This window comes from Dendrobates tinctorius, unplaced genomic scaffold (genome assembly GCF_039654945.1).
Source record: "Dendrobates tinctorius isolate UK_male_01 unplaced genomic scaffold, ASM3965494v1 ptg000383l, whole genome shotgun sequence".
NCBI lineage: Eukaryota > Metazoa > Chordata > Amphibia > Anura > Dendrobatidae > Dendrobates > Dendrobates tinctorius.
Genome location: NW_027362049.1, coordinates 3,491,684 through 3,496,896, shown reverse-complemented (window position 1 = coordinate 3,496,896; position 5,213 = coordinate 3,491,684).

Sequence of the window (5,213 nt, the reverse complement as noted above, 5' to 3'; positions counted from 1 at the left end):
TGTGGTGTTATATAGAGTGGCAGCGGCATCCGCATTGTGTAGGGAACTTATGTCTGTAAGAGGGAGGAGGGACTCAGACAGTGAGTGTAGATCGAGGTGTTGATGATTTCTGCGAGGGTGTGCGAGTTTTTGAGGTGGGGATTGTGGACCTGAGGAGGAGAGGGAAGAGAATGTAAGTAGGTTGTGGTCAGAGAGAGGAAGAGGTGAGTTAGAGAGGCTAGATAGGGAGCAGAGGCGGGTGAAGATGAGGTCTAGTGTGTGGCCATCTTTGTGAGTGGCTGCAGAAGACCATTGAGTGAGGCCGAAGGGAGAAGTGAGAGACAGAAGTTTAATGGCAGTTGAGAGGGAAGTGTCAATGGGGATGTTGAAGTCGCCCAAGATGATAGTGGGGATATCAGTGGAAAGGAAATGGAGTAGCCAGGTGGTGAAGTGGTCATAGAAGGTGGTGGCTGACCCTGGAGGGCGGTATATGACAGCTAGTTGGAGGTTGGAGGGGGAGTAGATGTGCACAGAGTGCACCTCAAAGGAAGGGAGGGTAACAGAGGGCGGCAATGGGATTGGGGTGAAGGAGCAGTTATCTGAGAGGAGAAAGCCAACTCCTCCACCATGCTTGCAGCTGGGGCAGGGGGTGTGGGAAAGGTGAAATCTACCATAAGAGAGTGCAGCAGGAGAGGCTGTGTCAGAGGAGGTGAGCCAGGTTTCGGTGATGGTGAGGAAGGAAAGTTTGTTAATAATAAAAAGATCATGGATGAAAGAAAGTTTGTTGCAGACAGAGCGAGGGTCCACAGAGCTCCTGTTAGTGGGACTGGGGAAGCTGGGGCTGGGCAAATGTGTATAAGGTTGGAGTGGTTACGGAAAGTTGTGATTGGGTGTGGATGGTAGGTAGAAATGACTGTGGGAATGTGGTGAGGAGGACCAGGATTTGGAGAGATATCGCTGGCAGTGAGGAGGAGCAGAGAGAGTGTTAGCAGGTGGGAGCAGGAGAGGGCATGAGGGGGCTGTCTGTGTTTGGAGACAGAGGATTGTATGTTGAGGAACAGATCTGAGGAAGAGGCAAGATGGATTGGAAGGATTGAAGAAGAGATGAACAGTTCCTTACTAGGTGTAGGGATTAGTGGGGTTATCAGAAAGTGAAGGATTATAGGGGTTAGAGTGGAAACAAGCAGAAACATTGTTTAAAGTGACTCTTTCCAGTTACCTTCTGTTCCAATTCTGGATTAATTCATATTTTCATATCATCTCACACTTTTAAGATATACACTTCTAGGATACACACTGCAGACTAAAGTCTTGGCAGACTTGTGCTATGCAATATATGTGCTACAAAGTGCATTCAGGTGTGAAGCTGAGAGGAGTAGTCTGTGCTCCTATTGGTCAGATAATTAAGAGTGGACCAGATGCATATGATCAAGCCAAAGTAAACAAGGTCATAAATAATACTGGGGTAAAGCAGGGGGTTAGTTGAGAGACATACCAAGTGAATGCCATGTGCAGAGGTAAGAAGTCTTTGTGGAAAGCTGAGTGATGTACCAAGTGAAACATTTCCATGACTAACAGCATCTGCATCTCAAGCTTTTAATTTCCAATGCTGAGGATCTTTACAGCCAATTTACAGGAGGTGGTCAACCATGTACGTTGTGCTCCCTCTAGTGGTGCTTGCAGGCAGCCACAATTTTATCATTTAACTCTATGGTTAAGCAGAAAATGAGCTTAAACTATAGTAATAAATTTAATTAGTATAACATTTTAGAACAACTGAGATTGTAAGCGTGAAAATGTACTTTAAAGCATACTGGTCATTTCACACAAACACCGCTCCACTACAACAAGTTAACTCTACTGATGGTATATATGCATTTCAAATGTGTTAAAGAACTATCCCAGTTTCCATGCTTAACGACTTGCTGAAAGATCTGTTCCTTTATATCAACATACTGCCAGTACTATAGGTGCTGGAACATCCATTCATTACATTTTAAAAAGTGTTTCACCTACTATTATCCCGTGATTTGTCTGCCCTAAACTGAAAGGCCATCTCTCTGCTATGTCTCTATCAGTTTGACATACATGAGCGAAGGAGCAGAAAGATAAAGATCCATCCTCCCTTCCTGTAATCCTTGGTGTTCCTGCAGATAGAAACAAGATTACATTTGACAGCAGGAAGCGAACGGCAATTTAGAAGGGAATTACCCAGCTCCCAGTACTTTAAAATGATTTGTCAGGGGGAAGGTGGGGTTGGACGAGATCAATTCTAAATGACTTACAGATTACCAATTTATTACATTATTTATCAAATGAGATCAACTTGTCAGAAAATACTGTGCTGACCATTTATAGTGTAAGTATTAAAATGAGATGTTTCCCAACTCCTGAGGGTTGAATTCACTAGGACTCCCACCAATCCTGAAAATTGAGCTCTGAAGAGACCCGTCTGGGTGGAGTGAGGCCAAGCATGCGCACCTTGGCTCTATGCTTTTCCAATGGGACTTCCAGAAGTAACAGAGCTGCATTCAGCAATCTCTTGCAGTCCCGTTGACTATGAATTGAAGCGGATGTGCGCATGCTAGGCCTCACTCCATTCAGACAGGTCTCTTCAGAGCCATCTTTTCAGTATTGGTTTGTGTCCCAGCAGTAGAAATACCCAGCGATTTGGAAGTTATCCCCTATCCTATTCCTATGGATAGGGGGTAACATCTAATCTTGGTACATACCCTATAATTGTACGGGTAATGTTCGATAACTATTGTATGGTGTGGAAAAGTCAGAATAGACATGATCTGGTCAGGATACAAAGAACTGTCCATACAGATACAAGGTAATATTGCTGTCTCCGTTTACTTATCTGTTGATAACTAAAGTCCAGACCCATGAGTAGACATGATGATATAAGGAAACCTAATGTCTTCATCACTTCACTCACAGGACTCCACCAGATACAAGGTTTCCATAGTAGAGAGGTAATGTTCTGTTATTTCAAAGCAACTAATTAAAATATATACATATCACAATGCATAGTAACAGTGCCAACCTCATTTGCTCATCCCTCCCCTAACAGATGCTTGCTTTTTCCCCAGGCAAAGCCAGTTACATCTTACCAAGAGAAAACATATGTACGATGTCCATCCTGTGTATATCCTCTTTACATTATATGCATGAGGTCCTCTCCTACTAACCTAGCTCTTCTTCTGCATGCTTGAGCGGCTCCTCCAGGTTTATCTAGTACTGTATGCTAATACATGTGGACTGTGTCAGTTTTCTTATATGAATAAGGCTGCCATTGCTTTTAGATGGGCCAAGTTTTTCCTATATACATTGTAGGAATGCCATATGCTGACTCTTGGTGAGAGGATAGGAGTGGTAGCCTGCGTTGCTGTGCTAGGTTAAAAAAAATTCGGAGGGCGTAATGATGGATTTTACCATGTACTGTAGTTTGTTCTCAACATGTTTCGAAGTTGAACCAACTTCATCAGGAGAATCACAAATTCGAAACATGTTGAGAATAAACTGCATGGCATAATCCATCATTACACCTCCGGGTGTTTCGAAGCTAGCTTAGCATTACAGACTGCTATCCCTATCCGCCCACCAATTGCTCTATTGTTCTCCTGACATGTGAGTTCTGCGGCAGCTGTCATATCTATAACTGTGCTGTGATCTCTTATATGTTCTGTAGTACTGGTATCAACCACTGACCATATGGCGGGTCTTTTCCGCATGAAATCCGCGAGCATTTTGGCCCGCGTTTTGCGCCAAGAGATGCAAATTCTGTGCAATAACACACTCATACTTTGCTCCAGCCGACTCGGTGGTTTTCTTCCTTCACTGGTCAACACTAAAGCCCCCGTTACACACTGCGATATCGCTAGCAATATCGCTGTAAAGTCACTGGTTTTGTGACGTAGCAGCGATATTAGCGATATCGCTACATGTGATACTTACCTCTGACCGGCTCCCCCGCTGGTTATCGCTGGTCGCGTGAAAACATCCAGGACCATTTCTCATCGTCAGCTTCCTGCGGCGCTTCCTGCTGTGACGACGAGCGACGCGTGGACGCGGGCGGGAGGACGTCAGGATCGCCTCGTCTGACAGGTAAGTAGCGACCCCCGACCCCTGCGATGTCGCTGGTGAGATCTACCTGTGTGGCAGCTCACTAGCGACCACTTAGTGATGCACCAGCGATCCATATCGTTGTCGGGATCGCTGGTGCATCGCTATGTGTAACGGTACCCTAAGTTGACTGAAAGAAGTTGTCCACCTTAAACACTTCACTTTAAATTACAACGTATAAGCTGTCCTCAGGGGTTCCTGCTGCTAGGATTCCGAGTGATCAGTTGTGATCTGTGGGGAACGCACACCATGTATTCAATTGCATAGCAGCGCCACCAAACGAAAAATGAAGTGTCACACAGTTTTTGTTGAAATCAAAGCTCTATAGATATATTGCTTGGACATGATGGCTCCTCCAGAGCGAGAGATGGTCTTTGTAGTCACCTTGTAAAATCTTTACACAACTGTAAATTAATAAATGGTCAATTTTGAAGGATTAAATTGATAGTCCAATGTAATTGTGGATACGTTTGACAGTAATTGTAATGACTGACAATTTGCTATGGTACAGAAAAGAGTAAGAGGTGACATCTGCACTGAGAGAAATCTATACCGCAAGCTGGTGAAGAGCAGACATCTTGCCTCAGTTGACTAGTTTCATATTGAACATAACAACTGTAGAACAGATACTAATGATCCAAAAAGTGTTGCAGTACAATTGATCTATCAAGCCTTAAGGAGGTGTAATGATAATTGTACCACTTTGCCAGCACGATATGGAGAGTGATCCTGAAATATATTCCAATTCAAAGGTGTAATCTAGGGTCAGAAAAAAACAAATTCATCTCTTGCTGCCTCTATATGAGATACACCGCACCCTGTACCTCACCACAACATGTATACGAGCTCTGACGTGTTATCATTTGACTACTTTGGTGAGCTATGCTGTATTGTAAATATTATTATTATTGTTTTTAATAACCTTATTTGGGATGGAGCTGTATTTTTGGAGGACATATTTTTCATTGCCATCATCTTAGGCTACATACAACTTGGAAGTATAATGGAAAAAACATCAATTCTGCCATTGCTTTTTGCATTCTGAGTTTATATTCTTCACCGTGCGGCATAAAGAACACGTTACCTTTATTCTATGAGTTAGTAAT